The sequence below is a fragment of the Marmota flaviventris genome, chromosome 14, assembly GCF_047511675.1.
Source record: "Marmota flaviventris isolate mMarFla1 chromosome 14, mMarFla1.hap1, whole genome shotgun sequence".
NCBI lineage: Eukaryota > Metazoa > Chordata > Mammalia > Rodentia > Sciuridae > Marmota > Marmota flaviventris.
This window is the reverse complement of record NC_092511.1, coordinates 34021190-34042915: the sequence shown is the minus strand read 5'-3', so window position 1 is coordinate 34042915 and position 21726 is coordinate 34021190. Positions and strand designations below refer to the sequence as shown.

At 49.7% G+C, this 21726-nt stretch overlaps 1 pseudogene; it reads left to right on the top strand.

Moving 5' to 3' along the window:
- The first annotated feature begins 4662 nt into the window (after positions 1 to 4662).
- Positions 4663 to 9959, top strand: LOC114092006 (transcription factor Dp-2-like; annotated as a pseudogene).
- The last annotated feature ends 11767 nt before the right edge of the window (positions 9960 to 21726 follow it).

Sequence of the window (21726 nt, the reverse complement as noted above, 5' to 3'; positions counted from 1 at the left end):
TCGACCTATGTGCCCACTCTGGACCTCACCCTCTCTGGCTGCAGCTGGAGAAGGAGGGTGGCCAAGCCAGCTGGAAACAAAGTAGCCACAGGCGATATAATCCCCTCCTGAGCCATTGCCCTCGCCCCTTTCTTTCCCCCTTCCCACATCTGAGATGCTCTCCCTGACTCTGGGGGGTTACAAGAGACTCACTCTACCAAGGTTTTCATGGGGGGATTCCCAGGAGAAGCCAGGGCACAGGCTCCAATGCCAGGACCAAAGACAATTTTCCAATGGAGGATGTTAGACTCCCAGAGAGGGTGGGGATGATATGGGCTGAAGTGACAGGAAGAGAGGCCTTCCCACTCTCCCCGTGTCCTTCTGAGTTTGTTGGCCACTTGCACTTGCTGCAGACAGTCACAGGGCCTGAGAACTCTGGGAGCTCTGCAGCCTATAAATTAACAAGATGTGGTTGCCGGAGAATTCATCCACAGGGATTGGGGGTGAGTCCCAGCCCCGCTGCATGAGGGAGAAGATGCCCACACTGGACACATGATCAGGTGGCCCCACACTAACTCGCTAAGTGACACCCTCCTGAGTCTTGCTGCAGACAGTTCACCCACCACAGCTCCAGCCCAGCATGGCACATTTGAACCAGGAAAAAATAGAAGAGGGCAAGTGTGAGGAGACCCTTTATAGCTTTTTAATAACTGTTTTTGCTCAGTTATGGTTCCTCTCTCCAAAGTATGTTATCAAAGTGTTGTGCAATTAGAGAAAAAAGAAACTGCAAATCCTTTGAAAGTGACTTTGAGCTGAACAGTTGATTCTATCAGCTTGGGGTGAACTCCTCATCAAGCCCAGGATGTCCCCAGGAGGCAGAGAGTATCACAGGGCAGACAGAGGCCCTGGGCAGGAGGGAAGCTGTGGGATGCCATTAGTCCTGTACCTTCCCACTGTGGCCAGGAGTGTTCAGGCCACCTCCCTGGTGAAGAGGAGACCAGCTGCTCTCTTCACCATCTGGTCTGAAGCAGCGCTTTCTTCAGGCAGAGCCCACACATCCTGCCTGTCTTTACCTCCTCGCTTTTCCAGATGACTGGGGATTTGAGGGAGGCAGGGGTCACTGCTGTGAACCCACATTGGAGGAGAAGTGGCCAGCCCTAAGGCAGCTGCTATTCTCATTCCCAGGAGCTCCCTCTCCTTTCTACAAGAAGGTTACCCATCCCTGCTCACAGCCCTGGGAGCTGGAATGGCTCCTAGGGGGGATATCACCTTCTCTGACTTGTTGATACAGCCACTGTGATTGTCTGTGGCCAATGGCATATGAAAGAGCCAGTGGAGTGTTTATTTTCCACCACGTTTCTTACTCGTTTCTCCTGCCCTGAGAAGGGCATGGCCCAGACAAGGAAGCTCCTGTGGTATGGGTCCCAGACTGAGAAAACAGGAGGACAAAGCCCAGCCTGCACATGACTGAGAGCTAAACCTCTGTTTTAAGGCAAAGACACATTTGTTACTGCAGCCTTACCCAGCACACACTGACTGAGGCAGGGCCTTGTCCTTCTCCCACTCCTCCAGTCTCCAGAACCGTGTCTCTTGTCCACTTGCGTGTAGTCCATGATCAGAGATTTCTGCTCTCTTCTTTGTCTTGTGTGACAGCCTCACCTTCCCCACACACACCCTCAGGGCCAGTTGTGTAACCACATCTGATGCCCAGGACGGGCTGTCTGCCCTGTGACCCCCACTGCTGCTACCTCCCTGGGAAATGTCTCAGCTAGTCTCTGCAAACTTCCAGCCTCCCCTGGGCTTACAAGACATTCTAGACGCCAGACACAGGCTGACAGCCAGGGAGATGGGGAAAACTAAGTGCAGGCACTCCCTTGGCCTAACCCAAGGCCCCCCTACCTTCAACCTGAGGGGCCCCACAAGCAGGGGCAGGGACGACCTCAAGGGGACTTCCTCCAACTATCACAAGTTGAAGCAATTCCCTGAACCAGAGCAGCACAGCTCCTTTACCAGGGTTAGGCCTAGGGAGGAGACATTGACCTGTGCTCTGACCAGGCTTCCCTGCAGCCCTGGGCTTGGAAGGGGAGCCCCACACTTCCTCCCCAGCTACCGAGTCGTGAATTCTATTCTCTAATCCTCCAGGCCTGGCCCAGTCCAACTCTTCACAAAGTCAGGTTTCCACGCCACAATCTCAATAATGAGGTGGCAATGTCAACTTGGAGCCCAAAGGCACTACCTTCCTTCTCTTTTCCCTAGAAGAAAGTCTTAAGGCTCATCGTCTGCATAGAAGCTAAAAGAAAACTTGTTTTAAAGGATGATACTAAAAAGAAATCTGTTCAGCCAGGCAGAGTGGCACATACCTGAATCCCAGTCACTCAGGAAGCTGAGGCAGGAGGAGCATAAATAAGTTCAAGGCCAGCCTGGGAACTCAGCGAGACACCTGACTCAAAATAAAAAATTTTAAAGAGCTAAGGGATTCGCTCAGAGGGAGAACACCCTGAGTTCAATCCCCAGCATGGCAAATAAGAAAAAAAACTCTGTTCAGAGTTAAGATGGTAAACTTGGTTATGTTTCCTAATTTTTAATTTTTTAATTTTTTTAAAATTGTTAACCAAAATGTTTACAAAAGAAATCAGTTCAAAATAAATATATTATTGCCAATTAATTCCCCCCTTACATCAGCATTTGCAGGGAGTTGTGTAGTAGGGTGCCCTGGTGCAGGTCCATACTTAATTGTTCACTTGTCTTATGTTCTTCCCTTCTCTTATCTCCTCTGAGATTCTTAAAGCAAGTACTGGATACATCTTCCAAAGGAGGAGAGGGTGCTTCCCACCCCGCCTGCTGGGAAAGGGCTCAAGAGTGGCCTTCCCCTTTTCATGTGTCCATCCATCCCCAGGCCCTAATAAAATTCTCTAACCCTCTCCCTGCCACAGACACATGGGATTTGGACACATGCATTAGCATGTCTAATGGCATTCAGGAGTTGGAATGACTACAGAGAATAGGAGACTCAAATAACAGTGGCTTAAACAAAATAGGGATTCGTTTCTCTCTTATGCAATGAGAAAACCAAAGGATGAAAATTTCGGGCAATCCAGCATCTCATGTTCTGCAGTTCCCAGGCTTACTTTCCTAGCTTTCCAGTTCCTAGCTTTCTCCTCTGTCGCGGTAGGGTTGACTTTCAAACTCATGCTTTCCAGGTGTTTGTTGGAGTCATTGGCATCATGGCCATGATCCAGGCAAGAGGGAAAGTGAAGGCTGTGGTATGTCACCAGCCAAATGTCCTCCCCTTTTAAGGAGCTTTCCTGGAGGCCCAACCCCACAACTTCTGCTTACCTCTCGGTATCCAGAACTGCATAGTTTGGCTACTCCTAGCTTCCAAAACCAGGCCAGAAAATGAAGTGCTGAAGGTGAGCCAATTGCCAAACCCTAACATGGTCAAGATTCTACATGGCCAAGAAGAAGAAGAGAATGGAGAACGGGTGGGGAATTGGCAGCCTGCCCGCGTCCCTAGCTCCAATGTTCCCACTGGAAGTCTCTGGCTGGCAGCTCCCTTCATCATTTGCATCTGCCTTTGTTCCCTGCTCAGGTGACAAACCCCTTGGCAAACAGAAACATGTCAATCATTTTTGTTATTCCTTGTTCTTCTGCCCCAACCTTCCAATTCTATGGTTGCAGATCAGTAAAGGCTTATTGTAAAAAGAAAAAGCAGTAACTATGAGCCATATATGTCTTGGGATGTTTCCCATTTCTTCCTTGAATATTTTCATCATGTGATCATTTTACATGTCATGAGCAGGTCTAGTAACTCCAGAACACAATGGTGAAATTCCACGAGTCTAGAAGGGCCAAACCCAGGGGCCTTCCCCAGTCTGTTTGTTTGGTCTGCGATCTAGTTACTATCAGTAGCCACAACAATAGTCACTTCAGATCTTTGCGATGCTTCCTAGTTTGCACGGGTCCCTTCATACCCATTATCTCTCTTGTTTTAAGTAAGCCTTTTAAAGAGGGGGGCTGTAATTATCCCTTTTTAACAGATGATGAGATGAAGGCTAAGAGAAGGCACAACACTTGCCCAAAGGCATGTGATGTGAGTTTGAACTTGAACTTCAATGCAGGGCTAGCACACTTGCCATCACATTGGGCCTTGATTCCCTCGCTTTCGAAATGAAGAAATTAATTTCCATGATTTCAAACGCAGCACTGTGAGAAATAGAATGTGAGGCACGTTTATCTAGCAGTCATATTGAAAAAGTAAAAATAAACAGGTGGAATTAATTTTAGTAATAGAATTTTACTTAATTCAAAACTATAGTTTCAAAATGTAAATCAAGTTTGTTCATTTTTGTTTTTGTTTGGTTGGTTTTTGGTGGGGTTTTTTTGTTTTGTTTTGTTTTGTTTTTTGGTTCTGGTTTTCAAACCCAGTGCCTTGCACTTGCTAGGAAAATGCTCTATCATTAAGCTATGTCTTCTGATTCATGATAAAAAATATTAAGAGATTTTAGGACTAGAGATGTAGCTCAGTAATAGAATACCTGCCAAGCATGTACAAGGTCCCGAGTGAGACCCTAACCACCCCACCTCCCAAAAATAAAGAGGGGGGAATATTTTTTTTTCAGCCTAAGTTCTTAGTGAGAGGCATGCTTCCTTAAACCAGGTAAAATTTTATTCATTGTATTTCCAATTTCCAGCACCAACTCACCTAGAAAGATTTTACCGAAAAACCCCTAGGACCAATAAACATGAACATTAGACCCCAAATGACTCTAAGTACAATGTGGAGATTCAACAGCTCAGGAAGCGCACTTTGGGAGTCCAGAGACCCCCATCCCAGCCATGGTTATGTGGATACACAGCAGAAGCTACTGGCCAGGACCATGGGGGTAGAAAATGGGCCAAAGAATTTATGAACTTGATTTGTCAGGAAGTAAGTGAAGCAAAAAAAAAAAAGGGAGATAAAAATAGAAAAAGCTTGAGCTGTTTTTCAACAAAAGTGTGTGAGAAAGTTCAGTGGACAAGCACAACACCTAACAGTAGCTAATGAGCTGGTGTCACAGGTCACCAACTCAAACAACTATTTGGTCACTGACTCAGCTTAATGATTGAAGAACATTAGGCAAAGAGTTTCTGATGCCTTAAATGTACTAATGACAAGGAACATAAAAAAAAGAAAAGAAAGAAAGAAACCAAATGAGTTGGCCTGCCTACCAATTCTACTTAGAAATGTCAAAACCTGGTGCCAGAGAAGCAGAGGTGGGTAGAATAAATAAAGTAGAAACAGACACAGCTGCAGGAAGGTCTCCTACAGCACATGGGTTCAGAGAAATCAGCCACACAAACGGCAGAACAAGGCCCCTCCAGCTCTGAACTCCACTGCTGCCATTTATAATCATCCATACAAGCAGAAAAGTAGTCATAGATTGTGGCATCTCTGGTGACAAGTCTGAATATCTTTTTAATTTGGGGGGCAGAGGGAGCGGGTACCAGGGATTGAACTCAGGGGCACTCGACCACTGAGCCACATCCCCAGCCCTATTTTGTATTTTATTTCGAGACAGGGTCTCACTGAGTTGCTTAGTGCCTTGCTAAATTGCTGAGGCTGGCTTTGAACTCACGATCCTCCTGCCTCAGCCTCCCAAGCCGCTAGGATTACAGGCCTGTTTCATCGCCCCCAGCTCTTTTTAATTTTGACAACACCCTTGAAATCCACAGTCACACAGTGGATGGAATCTCCTTTGGACTAGTGTGAGGCAAATGCTCTCTGTGGGATCTGAAACTTGCTAAATCACTGAGACTAAGTGCTTTTGAAATTTATCCCACAGACCTCTTCACAGCATCTTCTTGGTTAAATCAGAAACTACTTTTGAACTCTCCCCAGTTTCAAATTTATACCAGACCACAGTGCCATCTTACCCCAAGAAAAAGTGTAGACCAACAGTTAAGCTTGGATGCTGAAGTGGCCTTAGTGGCTGGGCAGTTCCTTGTCCCAGCCACAATCTGACAGTATGGCCTCTCCCTGCTCTGAGTCAGAAGTGAGACCTCCTCCTCCCTGACACCTTGTTCATGATGATGAACACAGGGAAGATGACGAGGAGGATTCTCCACCCCAGAATAAAGGCAGGAGGAAACTCATCATCATCATCATATCATATTCATTATCATTAAAATCCAATGCACCTTCAGTACATCTCAATTCTGATTACCCACATTTTGGGTGTTGAAAGCTCCATGTGGCTAGTGGTCATCACATTGAAACGGTCAGTATCTAATATTTGAAAGTTAAATTTAAAGTTGAGCTTTGAAATTTAAGATTTCATAACCATACTATTTTAGACATTACCTAAGATAGTCATCTCTACACATTCTTGCAATAAAAGAACTGTCTCTGGAGCAACTAACCCCAGAGGACGCTTTAATTAAATCATCACAAAGCACTACTGCCATCTTGTGACTGACCTCTGAATTGCAAGCAAATTCCCCTAGAGGAAATAATCAGACTGCAGGAATGTTTTTCCAAGCGTGTTCTCTGACCACATCTGATCTAGGAGGTTTGTTTAGAAAATGAGCTTTACTGGACCCTACAGAATCATAATCTCTAGGGCAGACCTCAAACATGCACATTTTTAATAAACATCCTAAGTGATCTTTATGCACACTAAAACTTGAGAATCTTTGGTTAAAAGATATGCCAACATAATGCAAGCACAGAAAATTCAGTGGCAGCAAATGTCTAAGGACTCATTTTCCCCTAATGCTGCTTTGAGATTTGGAAGACTGTTGCCCTAGTCTTCTGGATTCTATGGAACAGTGTTGTTGTTTCTAGATAGGAAAAAATTAAAAACATCCACCCCCAATACATAGAAAACTGAAAAGAATCCACAATCCCTTTTAAAACACTTAAGGGAAGAAAGAAGTCTGCAGCCACCACCCCAGGCCACCCACACCCCTCTTGGATGCAACCCTGTTAGCTGTGCACGGAGCTCCCATACTCAGCAGGCCTCTGCTCCCTTCACAGCCTGGACCCAGCTAGTGCAAATCTTCCCTGCCCTCCCTCTTCACCTCACTCCCTGCTGCTGCAACTCTGCAACTGTCCCCTCCTTTTGAAACAGCACTTCCTGTCTCTCCCTTCTACCCTACCCCGCCCCGTAATAACTTGTCCCTCAGAATGCAGACCAGGCATCAACTGCTTGGGAAGCCCTCTGCAGAGCCCTCTAGGCTGAGCTCAGTGCCCCCCTTTTCCCCTGAAGTGCCTCATATTGTAATCATAGTGCCTGACTTCCCCCACAGAACTGTGATCTCTTCTAGCACAGAGCTGTGTCTTGTCTCTGTAACTCTAAAACCCAGCAAAACCTCTGTCCCAAATTGGGCATTGTTAAGTATTTGCTGAACAAAGAAGCGTTTTCCAAAAAGTGGTCTGATGTTTTTAAATAATCATCATCTGTACCCATCCTAAAGGAGGTCACTGTGGTACATGCATTTAACAGGCATGTTCCAAAGGCTTAGCACCTTCCCTGCTCAGATGCACAATGTCAGGCCATCAGGAGTGGGGAGTGGCAGTGACTGGGATACCCTGAATCCAGTAAGACTGGGAGGGGTACAGGGAGAAGGCAGGAACAGAGCAACCTCGGAATGTCCTCACCACCTCCCAGGAAGGGAGCCATTTCCCCAGAGGACAGAGGCCTGTCGCATCTTGCCTGCTTAATCTGACAGAAGCCAGCTGCAGTGCTGGGCCTGCCCCCAGGAAGGCGTGCTGAGGCTGGGAACCACATGCTGCTGTTTGCCCCTGGGGACAGGGGCACAAGGGAAGGGTAACTGACTTGTCTCCCAAATTTATTTATTAATTCCTAGCTGCACCATTTGATGTGGTTTCCAGGAGGCACACCGTTGAAGTCGGCTCTGTCCCTTCCCCGCCCACCCCCAACCCACACTGCTTTGGCCCCAAGGGAGGTGGGTGAAGCTCAAGCCAGCCTGGCAGTAAGATTTAGCAATTGAGGGGTGGGTGGGGAAACAGAATAAAGAAAAGATGGGAAGTTTGCAATCCAGATATCAACCACACGTCTAAACTTGCATCCTATAGGAGATAAGGCCCCCTGACCACATCTGAAGAGGCAGGGCAGTTGTGGAGTACAGGGAGAAGGAAGGTTCTCCCCTACCACATGCAAGCCTGGAAGGATTCCCCCTAATACAGGAGAGGGGTGGAGCTGAGAGTAAAGGGTGGGGTTCATGACTTGGGTGAATGTAGCCGCAGACCCCAGCCAGAGGAACAGGAGTCAGGCCCCACCATTCTCCACCACCGACACAAGGTGATGCTGTCCTGACCTTCAGTCATCAAAGGGCACAGCAGAATGGTATGCTTCATGCAGAGGACTTCAAAACTGGACCCTCTCCAAATACTTTGAGGGTTGTTTTGTTTCGTTTTGTGGGGTTTTTTTCTTTGTTTGTTTGGGGTTTTGGTTTTGGTGGTACTGAAGATTGAACCCGGGGGCACTCTATCACTGAGCTGCATTCCCCAGCCCTTTTTACCTTTATATTTTGAAGAGGGTCTCACTAAGCTGCCCATATTGGTCTTGATCTTGCCATCCTCCTGCCTCAGCCTCTCAAGTAGCTAGGATTACAGGCATGTGCTACTGTGCCCAGGTGGACTCTCTCCAAAGAGAGATCTTACCCTCTTCCAAGGATGGAAGATAGAACCAGGAATGACAAGCCAAGAGGGAGATGAGGACGGAGCACAGGAATTCTCGATGCTTCTTCATGCACATGCTCCTGGTACAGACCAAGCAGGGCTATGAGCTGAGGGCACAGACTGGGCCCAGCAGACCCAGTTCCAGGAGGGCAGCAGTGACTGCTTCTGAGTAGCACAGGCCCATCCAAGACCGGGTACGGCACCCTGTCTCCTGGCCACTCAACCACTTACCGCACTCACCCTGGAGAAGGAAGTGATGAGGAAGAAATTGTCCAAAGACCTCAGAAAGTAAGCAGAAATTCAGAGGCAGGGGCCCCTATCCTCTGAGCCTCTAGAAGACCTGGCCCAAGTCCCAATGCTTACACCCTGAATTCTACTGAATTGTTCCAGTGGACTGATGGCACCCCTGGCCCATGTTCACAGTCTGGAAGCCACCCACTCCTTCCCTCACCCCCACCCAAGGTGCCACTCACACCCACATGAGGCGAGCATGTAGAGCTGGCCTCGCCCAAGGGGGTGACGAGGCTCTACGGCCTCTGCTGTTGTTCCCAACTTTCCTCCCGTGGCCTCCCTCAGTCCCCCCTCCGTAGGAACGAATTCTTCTCCATTTCCCTCACAGACTCTTTTCCCCTCCACCCCATTTCTGCTTCCTGCTTCTCTTTCCACTTCCAAAGACTCTTTAAAAGAACAAAAGTATGTCATTTTCAGGAACGTGAATGGAACTTGAGAGCATTGTTAAGTGAAATAAACCAGACTCACCGAGTCAAGGGTCATGTGTTTTCTCTCATATGTGGAAGCTAGAGAGAGAGAAAAGGAAAAACGGAGAGGGAGCTCATGAAATTAGAAGGGAGACCCATAGAGTAAAGGAGAGGGGCCCGGGGAGGGAGGAAGGGAGGGGAAGGGAGGCACCAGGGGATGCACTGGGCCAATTGTGTTATGTTCATTCACAAATCCATCACGATGAATCCCACTATTATGTGTAATGATAGTGCACCAATAAAAAATTAATTGGAAAAAGAAAAACCCTCTGTAATGCACTCAGCTAAACCAGGCGCTGCGCCCTCATCCCCAGGCCCTGCCCCTCAGTGCCAACGAAATAGTATCAGAAACTACAAAATCCTGGAAGTTTCTCTTCCTCCTCACCCCGCAAGCCTCCCACACCAGACTCTGCAAGGCTCCTTTGAAAGGGAGGATTCACAGTCTGCTTCTACTCCTGAACGTCTCTGTTCTTAGGCCAGACCAAGGAAATTCTTTCTTTGTGTCCCTGACCCTCGTCATGGACCGAGGGCCACACTAAGAGGCCCGCGAGACACTTGCCTCAGGTGCAAACTGTGAGGGAATGCAAAAAGTCCTCAGCAGGCAAGACCAACAGTTGAAGCCATATCTTTAAAAATCAAAAATAAAGCAAAATATCCTCATTGAATGAAATATCAAAATTTTACATAAAGACAAGATCTGTATGACAGATGCTCCCCTTCGTCTCAGGCTGGAACAAGGCAAGGTGCCCCTGAGCCGTAGCAGAAGATTCAGGAGCGCACCGTGGGCAGCTGACAAGGGCTGAAGAGTCCTCCGTGACCAGCAGGATGTTGACTTCCATCAGGGCTGGCTTGAGAGTGTGCACCAGGCCCTCCATGCAGAGGCACCTCGGGGACAGCTGAGGGTCCTTCATTAGCCCAACCATAACACAGCCCCCAAAGCAGCTAGGACCAGGAAGAACTTCAGCCATGTGGCCAGTCAAGGGCTGGATACTCCAGCTTTCATGGCACCTGGGGGTGAGAGGTGTAGCGGGGTCGCGAGGAATGCAGAGGGAGGACAGAGGGGCTGGGGGGGGCAGGGAGTTAGGAGGCGGGGCGAGGGCAGGGGCAGCAGTGGCCTTTCTTCCCTGCAGCTGCCTCAGCTGCCGGGCCTGCTCGGGCACGCTGGTTGGCCCGATGAGTGCTCATGTCAGATGCCAATGGAACCTCCACCCCCCCATCCACCCCCAGGCCACTGGGATGTGTCAGCAAAGGACACCTGGCTCTGGAAACCCTTCACAGTGGAGGGGAGCATTAGAGGTGGAGCAGCCATCAGTACAGGGGACCCTGGTCAAGGGACCCAGTGTGCAGGAGCTGCTGGGTTCCTGGCCTGCATGGTACAAGCTCACACTTGCTCAACTGCCCAGGACTCTAGCAACGTACCCACAAGGAGGGTCTCCCTTCCCCGCCAGACAGAGTCACACCAACACATGACTCTGCCCCCCAAGACTCTGGAATCAGCTTCTTCTCCCAAAGGGAAGCCTGTGGCTGCTCAGTCAGGCCACAGAAGAGACTAGCTGCCTCCTTTCTCCAGGATCTTCCTCTCCCCCAGCTCCAAGCCAAGGCCATTTCCTAGGAGGTTCTCACTGCCTTTCCTCGGAACTTAGGAAGCACTGAGCTCAGGATGAGTGTGAGGAGGTGTGTCTCCGGCCCTCAAAGGCCAGGGGGACAGTGGGGAGGGGCAGGATGGAATCACAACCTCAGGCCCAGGGATGCACCCTCCAATCTGCTCTCTGCGTGTGCGAGCACATGCCTGTGGTTGTGGGAAGGTTGAATCAGTATCCACCCATCGAGGAGGCCCAGGCAGTCCTACCTCAGTCAGTGCGAGTCTTTGGAAAGGACAGTTTCCATGGGCTGCGCTGCCATCAGGAGTTCTGTCTACTCCATAGGACTGATGCCTTTATTCACTCAACAAACATAGACACCCTCCCCCCAACTATGTGCCAGGTCTGGGTACACCCACATTGTACACAATCCAAATCAGGCAGTGTCCCCCACCCTGACGTGAGGACTAGATGGGACTCACGCTCATGGCTATGGCTTGCTGGGCCACATTGACATTCACACACTTACTTATACAAGGCTATGTTCATGTTCAAGGGCTACTATGGTTTCTGCCTCTGCCCACTAGGGTGACATCCACCCCCAGTGACAGATGTCATCTTTTGGTGACAGTAGATGAACTGCCCAGAGGCCCACGGCAGGGGCAGGTAATAAAGGAGGGTCTGGTAGCTGGAATGGCTTAGGGCATGGCCTCTGTCTTCAGGCCCATCTGGTGCGATTGGCCTGTGGGTGAGGCGCTGTCTCAGGCTGACACAGTACTCAGAGGTCAGGGGACTCCAAACACAGAAACAAGCCCCAAGGAAGGCCCAAAGGCAGCTTGGGTTCAGTCCTGCCACCTTCGTGCCCAGGCTTCAGCCATGGACCCACTCATAGCCCAAGCTTCTTTGCCTCAAACAACCCCTGTTCACCCACCAAATGGCCAGGCCATGCAGCCAGTCTGCCTTCCTAAAACCCACTTTCATGGGGTCACCTCCTCCTCTTGAGAATCTGCAGTAGCTCCCCATTGCCCAAGGATGAACTCTAGCTGACATTCAAAGCCCTCCCGAGAAGCTGGCATTTCTGCCTCACCTCCAGATTTCCCTTCCCAGACTCCCTGCTTTGGAACCGCTGTGCACACTCACTCAATAAAGCCTTGTCCTTTTCCATCTCTGCAGCTTTCATCTTTCTCAAAAATCTCCTCTCCCCCTCCCTCCCCTCCTGCTTCTCCCTTCTCCTCCTCTCCCCGCTGCCTCACCTCTTCCTCCTGAAAGGTCCTCTCCCTCCAAATCTTCCCCAGCCAACAGGGCCCAGCTAGGAAGCCTTCCCTGAGGCTCACAGCCCTCCAGCAGGGCTCCTCTCTGCCTCCCCTCTGCACTATCTGCTTTCCTTCATGGTACACCAACCCCTGCTGGGGAATTTGCTCTCCAGGCCAGTTTCCCAGTTTCCCCCCCCACGGGGTTGGGACTGGGCTGTCTCCTCCTCCCTGGCACAGAGCACAGAGCACACTGGTAGGACCCTCTGAAGAAGGTTCTGCAGGCCTCTCTCACCCCAGCCCACTCCAACCACACGAGTCTGTGTGGTTGTCTCTCCCTGGAATGGTGTCTGCAGCCAACCCAAGACCCCCCCACACTTCCTGTTCTGAGGCAGCGGGTGCTGGCCGGGTGGCTCTGAGGCCTTCAGTCAGGCTGGGGCCTGCTCTGCTGGGCGGGAACCGCACACATTCTTTCAGAATTAAACAAGGTCCTGCTGGCTCCAGGCTCCCCAGGATGAGGATCATCCGGTTTGCTTTTGGAAGCAGCTTTTCATCCTCCCCAGGCAGTGAGGCCCACTTAGTTCCAGAGGAAAGTTCTTTGGTCTCTGGGGGCAATGACCTCAACAGCCACAGGGTAGGGTGAGAGGTCACATCTGTGGTCATTGGAAACCTGGGTCAAGGCCTAAGACTGCCTTGGGCCACCTCCTGCCTCGTGTTCATCTGTCCATACATCTGACATACTTGAACATACTTGCACGGGCACAAACACACATCCAAGCAAATACACAAAAATGAGCATACACATGCACACAGATTCCCGTGTAAACACACACGCACGGACATAACCACACAGAGGTGTGTATGCATGCACGCACACAAGATACACATGTAAATACACAAAGAAAAACACAAACACGTTAAAATGTATGCACCAAAACACATACAAAAGACACACATACATACATACACAAGCACACACAGGCAAACGCATGCCCTACTACTGCTCCTGACTGACCCAGAGGTGGGCTTGTGGCTTAGCCCCCTGATGGGGCTGAGTCTCTGGCAAAAAGCTCACCCTTCTTTCCAGACATGTTGGGGAGGGGGCAAAATTGATTGAATGCACGGCAAGATCATTTTTCACAGCTCACTTTCAAACAACCTCAGCCCAAGAGACAGAATACCTTTTAGCAAAGACAAAAATGAAAGCGTTCCAATCACATTATCCCCAACCTGTGGCCACACGCAGTGAGAGAAACAACTGAGCATCACAGGGAGGGAGAGAGGACATGAGACCAAGGCTGGGCCACCACATACCTCTGGGCTTCTGAACAGGCACCCCCCAAAGTGTGCCCAATGTGTAACTTGCAACGGCACCCCCTGTGACCCTGCTTACTTTACTGACTCTTCCCTGTCCTTTTTCTCTTCTCCCAACCTCCCTTGCACTAGGCAGACCCTAAATGTGGGGATCTCAGGGACCCAGATGATCCTGCCCATGGGGCAATGAGATGGGCAGTCGAGGGTGATTTTTAGCAGAGGTTGGTGGGTCCCTGAAAGCACCTGGGGCAGTTGCCATGCCAGCTTTGGCCATGGGGCTTCCAGATTATTCCTGGATCGTTGGACTGGGATGATTCGAGACCACCCTCCATATTTTCTCTGTTGACTGAACAGGTTTTGAAAATAAATTCTGTCAGTGGTCAAAGGAATGTGCTCAGTACAAGGATCAGAGAATCTATGGTTCCATGACCAGCCCAGTCTAGCAGCTGTTGGAGTCAACCTTTTCCTTTGACATGGTCCATGAAACTAACATTTGCATGATCCTGCATAGATTCAGTCAGTTTCGCTAACAAGTCCTACTCCAAGCATGTCCAGGGCCCTGGCCAGCCAGATGCTCCAGCCACTGCCAGTCCAAAAACATAGCACCTGCATAAGAAAAGATACCGCTTTTTCAGATATTTTATTTCTATTGATCAGAAAATTATCATAATACACTAATAATGGTAGAGTAAGCACTTTACTGCCCTCTGCAGGAAATCTGCCATAAGGAATCGACAAATTGCCCACCTTTGAAGTCAATGAAATTACATTAAAATGGAAGATTTCCAAATGATTAAAGTTTCTACAATATGAACAGTGTCCCCTTAGCTGTGATGCCCTTGCACAATCCCATAACCAACTTGCATGTGGCCTCCAAGATCCCCACATCCCCCCAAACAAAGTTCTAACACCCAGCACCTCACAATGTGATCCTATTTAAAGATAGAACCATGAAAAAGGTAAGTAAATTAAAATGGGATTGTTTAATTTAATTATTAAATTAAATGGTGTCCTTATGAGGAGGAACAATTAGGACACACAGAGAGAACAAGTCCATGTGCAGAGAGGGCCGATGGTGGGCAGCAGCAGCAAGGGAATGGCCACCTGAAGCCAAGGAGAGAGGCCTTACTCAGAGGAACCCAACCCTGCCAGCCCCTTGATCCCAGACTTTCAGTCTCCTGAACTGTGAGAAAACACAATTTTTGTAATTTAAGCCACCAATACCACTTCTCCCCTTGTGACTGCAATAGTCCCATTCTCCCCATCCCCAACTCAGACCAAAGGCCTCCCTCAAAATAAAATGCTAGGGTCAGAGAACCATCATCTGGCCCTGAAAATGCAGACCAACAAGGTCCTTGCCCTGTATACAGAAGTATCAAATCTTCAACTTGGACAAATACTAGGGTAAAGTTTACCATCTGCACAATACAGCCCTCTAACTTCAAAACAGGCCCTCCTAGGGACAGTTTATCCCCCCACCCAACAGTGCACAAGACCCCACACACAGTTGCTACTCCTGGCTCTCAGAAGGGCCTATATGGGTCAACTTGGGCCCAGCCCTCTGCTCACATGACATCCCAACTCCAGCCCACCACCCCACAATAGAACAGGATACCTGGGGAAGCCACATCCTTTCTCTTATCCATTCCAGGAGGGAAGAGGTCTGGAAGCAGAGAGGCCTTGCAGTTTTCCTAAAGGGAGAGTATCTGAGGTTCTGTGGGAGCAGTCAGGGCTGCCTTCTCCATTAGTCCCAGCGAGCACAGTATCTAGGGCCCATGATTCTTTGAGATGAAAATGTTCTAATTTTAAAAACACAAGAGAAAACAAAAACAAATAGTATAACAATGAATACCTAATAAGGAGTCTAGCCTGTATTATACTCACCATTATACCAACATGGTCATAAAGCATAATTTTTTAGTTTTTAAAGGAGGTTGGTTCGTTCTGTAAAGGCAAGCATCATCACTAGGCCCAGGAGAGCCACGGGGGACCCCTAGAACTCTGATGCTGGGGCTGAGGCTCTCCTTCTCAGAGGGCTAAGATGTAAGTCCTCCAGCAGGTCCCCCAAAGCTGGTAGCTACCTTGCATGCATGTGGCAAAACTCAGCCTGGAGACCACTGGGTAAAGCAAGAGGGGTCAGAGCCAAAAGGAGGGTGGTCCTTCAGCCAAGGTCAGCACAGGGGCTGGGTCAGAGGCTGGCGCTGAGCCAAGTGTCTCCCCTTTGTGCTAGAGAAGGGCTTGGCAGCACCTCCTTGCAGAAACCCGCATCCATTCAGGGCATACAAATCGTGCCATGCAGGCCAGGTTCCAATTAGCCTGCCTGTCTGCGCTCAGCTGGTTGCAATTGCGGCCCCTCGTGCTAGGGTTTCACTTTCAACATTGATTTATGGGAAACACAAGGTTGCCTGAAATCTGCTTGAATTCCTCCTCAGTGAAGCAATGGTTCTGGGAGGGAGAGGCAGGCGCTGGCATCCCAAAGGGGTGGGGGAAAGGAAGGTGCTGGTGCCGGATGCTGGGATCTTTCCACTGGATAATGATGGAAATGAAATCGCATCAGGAGAGCAAACATCAGCCAAGGCTTTCACTTGGGGCTTCCATTTAGGAAGAGAAACACAGCTCTGGCAAGAAAAAAAGACGTCAGGCCTGCTCTCTGACTAGAGAAGGGAGCTCGTTTATACAGGTTACTTGCAGGGGTGGCAATGTCAGCTGGCACTCAGCTCAAGCTGTGTCCTGTCTGTGCCAAAGATTAGCTACTGCAGCTGTTCAAAAGAACATATTAAGGGCACCCTGACCTCAGCAAAGCAAAGCTGACACTGGTTGTGGGTGGCACACACCAAGCCTTCTGGTGCCTGCCTGTGAAGCCATGAGCCAAGGCCCAGAAGTGCATGTGCCCTATGTCCAATGGTGGTCCCTGTCTCAGTGGGCACATCCACGCAGCTGGAGCTGTCTCCACAGAGGGCAATATGCCAGGTGACCAAGCCACTCTCTGGTGGGCTGCTTCCCCAGCCACCCCTCTGGGGGGCCAGGAGCAACACTCCCTGGAGAAATAATATATTCATGCAATGGAATTCTATGCAGCATTGAAAATAAATGAACCAGAGTCGCATGTCAACAGGCACGAATCTCACCCACATGTTGAGAGAAAAAACAGCTCTTTGCAGAACACACACATTTTAAAATGACACAATTTATACAGAACTTCAAAGCAGGCAATGTAACCCTGCAAATACTTTAAGGAAACTTGCATATATTTTTGTTAAAGGAGTAATTAGTGAAAATGAAAAATCCCCAATAGAAAATGGTGGTTATTTCTTTGGGATGGGGTGCAACAGAGGGGAAGTATGTCCAGGAGTGCACAAGGAGGGCTCCAACTGAACTTGTCATGTTATTTCTGAAACTGGTTTGTGGCTCCAAGGGTGTTCATGACATGACTATTTGTTTTGGTATATCTGTACTTTTCTTTATTGACTTTTATATTTAGTTCTTATTTATTTTTTAATTTTTGTCTTTGTTTTCCTTAAATTTTTTGGCCTTGGTATATCTGACTGATGGCAGGGCAGGATTACTGGAGAATAAGACCTGAAGGGTACAGGATGAAGAAAGTGTCCCAGCTTCACAATTGTCTCCTGTGCTCCCCAGATCCAAAGTCCCCAAGGAACTTCCTGGCTCAGTGGCTCTAGGAGCAATACCCATGGGAGAGAAGGCACCCCTGCCTGGCCTGAGACCCACTTCACTCCTGTTGCATCAGGGACGAGTGCAGAAGGGCAGCAAGGCAATCAGAAGAGAACTCTGGCTGCCCCAGAGGGACCCCACTCTCAGTAGAGATGACAGCAAGCAACTGGGAAGTGTTCCCTGTGCCCGAGCTCCAGGAACCTACTATATATCCCTGCAACCCTATTCTCCCCGACCACCCAACACTCACATGCCCTCAACTCCTCTCCCCCACCAACTCACAGAAAAACCAGGGGACCCTGCAGGAACATGGGGCCCAGCAGCCAGGCCTGGGCCATTGCTGTAGCCACATACTCCATAGTCACCAAATACAGACAACCTCTGCTTCCACTGCAGCTCCTCCAAGAAATAGGATGAAGGCAGAGCTAGAGGGCTCCCAAGCCCAGGGATCTGCCCAAGTTTACTAGCCACCTATTCTCTGGACATATGGCTAGTTCTCCAGTGCCGGGATCTGGTCCTTTCCATTCAATCAACAAACATATATTAAGTGCCTACAATGTGCCTTATGCTTGCTGGGCACAGGGGATACAGCAGTGAAGAAACAGTCCAGTCTTTGCACTGAAAGATGCATCAAATCAAGTTACTGAGTTATGGTGGCAGCAGCCACAGTTACTGGCAGAACTGGGAGGCTGAATTCAGGATAGAGATCAGCTAGCTAGACCTTCTACACATGCGGGAAACAATGCCCAGGGGTGACATCATGCTCAAGGTCACATGCTAACGAAGTGCAGAGCCAGGCTTCTGAGCTCTTTCCATGCCACTAGATGACCTCAGGGATCTGGGATCATGGTGAGGACTTGGTGGTCACTGCAAGGCTGGCCTTGGAGAGCTAGAAGAGCCTCAGAACCACTTCTGGTGGCGAAGCTGGGGCTCTGGATCCCATGTCCCCTCCACCTGGAGGCTGCACATTGACAGGGGGAGCTGAGGTTGCAGTCACAAAGCCACATCTCAGACCAAACATTGTACTTCCTTTCCTCCAACCTGAGAAAATGAGGTAAAATCCAGAGAATTCAGTATCGCCACAAGACTCAGTGACTTCCTAGTCCCCCACCTGGCAGAGGCAACATGCCCTCCACTTGCAAACACCAGAGCCCTGGTGTTTGACATTCCCTCTTCCTCACCCCACATTCAGTCCCATCAAATGCCTGAGATTGGGATCCCAAACTAGGACAACCACATCTGCCCTCCCTGCCCTGGCTCCCAGAGGCCAGGCCCAGAGCAGGGCTCCATAGAACCTGCTCAGTGAAAGAACAGAGGTCTAGAAAAAAGGCAGCAGAGTATAGGCCTGCCACCTGTCTCTCAGGAAACAGACTACCTTTTTCAACCTCTTAGCCTAGGTGCAAGCCTTCAGAGCACCTAGCCAGGAATTCCTAAATTAGTGCAGGGCTGAGGCCCCAAGTCACCATGCACATCTCCAAATGTCAAGAGGGACAGCTCTGCCACATTTCATAGCAGCAGAGGGACAAACCAGCCACGACCAGCCAGGGACGTGTTTTGCTTGGCTCACAGCATGGTTGACATTAGAATCTGTTGCCAACATGTAACACGAGAAGAGTACACAGAAAATTCCAGATTTAAAGCCAGGCAGGGTGGTGCATGCCTGTAATCCAAGCTACTCAGAAGGAAAAGCCTGGAGGATCACAATTTCAAGGCCAGCCTTTTATTTTGAGACCCTATCTCAAAATAAAAATTATGAAGGGCTGAGGAAGTAATTCAATGGTGGGGCACCCCTGGGTTCAATCCCTGGTATCATCAATGATGATGATAATGATAATGATGATGATCCAGATTTGAAAATAGAAGACTGGTTCCCTGGGCCACATTTTCCCAACATAACTCTTCCACCAAAAAGGGAGGTGCCTCAGTCCCCAGCACTCCCCAATGCTCCCCAACCCAGAGACCAAGGGCCAATTATTGTCTTTCATTGGTGCGGCCTCTCTTCTTAGTGAACTATCTCCCCAGCCCCCATGTGAATCCTCATTTTAGGATCTGGGAATGGTGGTGCTAGTGGAAAATGTGACTCTGTGCTATGTACTTTCTGTGCAGAGATCAGGTTTTCTCCGGCCTGCAGTAGTCAAGCCTGGAAGTGAAAACCCAAGAATAGGGAAAGGGCACTCTTCCTCGTTCTTCTTCCCCCTTCTCCCTGTATACAGTGGTCACGGGACAGGGAAGGAATGGCTGGGACTTCCCACCCTCACCAGGGCCTGGGCTGGCCCCAAAGACTTCTAAGACAGATGGGGCTGAGAGCCTTGCTCCCTGCCACACGCCCACTCTGGCAAAGCGTGATCGTCTACTTCTCTGTGTTTACACAATTTCTACTTGCTCATCATTTGGCAGCCACCTAAGACTTAACGAAATCTCACTGGAGAAAAACATAAGATGGAGACAGTTCTGTGAACGTGATATTGTCCTGCAATCGGGATGCGGCAGCCACAATTTGGTGTGAGCTGAGAGAAGACATCTTGTCTCAGTAAATGAGCACCAAGTTCCCTCCGGCACGGGTCTTCGGAACCACTGTCCTAATATCCCATTACTACCACTGGGCCTTTTAGGGGTGATAAGAAAGAATCTGTCATTAGGGCTGGTCCCTCAGAGCCGGTTGGCCACAGGTCCCAGGAGTTTTTTAAGCAGGAGGCCTCTGCATGGAGACTGCTGCCTCTCCTGCCCAGCCTAGCTTGGTTCCCTGACTGGCCGGGGTCAGAGGAACAGTCGACAGGAGGGGGTTGAGGACCCCAGAGGTCACCAGGCCCTTCCCGGGCCCGTGGGGTGCATCTCTATCCTTCTGGCTGACCCCAAGAACTCAGCCAGACTCCTGACCCCTGTCACTCCACACCCTTCCTCTCCCCCACTTCTTGGTTCCTCTTCCCTGAAGTCTGGTCCTGCCACAGGAAATGACTTCTCCTTTCTTATTGCCCCAAACTAGCCCCACAGAGCATGCTTTTCCCTACAAAGGTTGACTGCCAACACGGAGGGAAAACAAAGTGGAGATGATCAAATTAACCAACGCGGAAGGGAGTGGCGTGGAGGCCATCTGCTTCCAGAGTTTGATAGTTAAGGTCCTTGGCCCGCCAGAGCTAGTGCTCCCTTACCCTGACGCCAAGGATCCTCCCTTTTAACTTCACCCTCAGCCTCTTCCTCCCTCCGGCTTCCTCCTCCAGGCACTTTAACTGCCAGCAACCCACTTTCCCAACTTTGATTTATCCCAGCCAGAGGGAATGCGAAGTTAGAGCCAGCCCCATCCCCAACACCTTTTTTAAAAATCATCCAGCACACCTGGCAGAACTCTCAGATTCCGAGGCAAACACTCAAATCCATGCAGTCCCAGACAGACTGACGGACTCACAAAGACACCCATCCCCAAGCTCAGAGGCGACCAGAGGGCCCAGCCTCACACACGCCGCCATCACACTTGGGGCGCTCAGGAGTCGCCCCAGCAGCCCACCCTGCACTGCGAGCTATTTGGAGCTTCTTTTGAGGAAAAACACTCTGCTCCCAAGAAGGTTCTGACAGGGCCATTTTTTTTTTCCCCCAGAGCGGCTGGATAAATTGCTTTTGTGCAAAAATAAACACAAGTGGACTGCATTAGCTGAGCGAGTGACACATTAGTTACAGATGCAGGGCCTGTCAGAACATCGAGGGAACAGCTTTTATTGGGGGAGGGCTGAGAGACTCATAAATAACCGGTTGGCAATCTCACATAAACATTTGTGCGTTCACATAAACACCGCCTACCACAAGGCGGCCCGGCTGCCAGGGGGGCTTGGAAGAGCTCTTTCTGCCGGTCCTCAGAGAATAACGATGAGGCCAGGAGGCGGGGAAGGGCCACAAGCCCCTTTCCTCCCAGAGTTCCCAACTCCTTGGACTCACCGCACACTGCTCTCTGCAGCAAAGAAAAAGAGATCCAAATTCTTTTTCATTTCCCTTCCCATATTTTTTATTGTGTATTATAATTAACATAACAGTGGGGTTCGTTGTCACACATTCATATTTGCACATGATATAACCTATCTTTTGGTTAATACGGCTCCCCAGTGTTTCCCCCTTTCTCTCCCCTCCTCCTGAGATCCAAGTTCTAAATCCTAAGTCTGGCAGAGAAAGAGGGTCAGTGCCCAACCCCAGTGGAACAACTGATCCATTTTCCCCCCTCTACAGAGCTCACATTTACTGGCCCAGAAAGGGGAGAATAGGGCATGTCATTGTACTGGGGCGGCTGGCCTCCTAACTGAAGCCAAGTGAGGAACTGGCCAGGAGCTTGGAACGCCTCCTCGGTACAGCTCCACTGGTTCCCATCAGAATCACTGGGAAAGTCCGACGAGGCCAGTATCCCCCCCTGGGCTCCAAGGCTGAAGGCCAGAGAAGGTGGCATCAGCCTCGTCTGATCCCAAGTCACGGGGGTGCCTGTGCTTTCTCCCATTGGCTTTCCTTTCTCT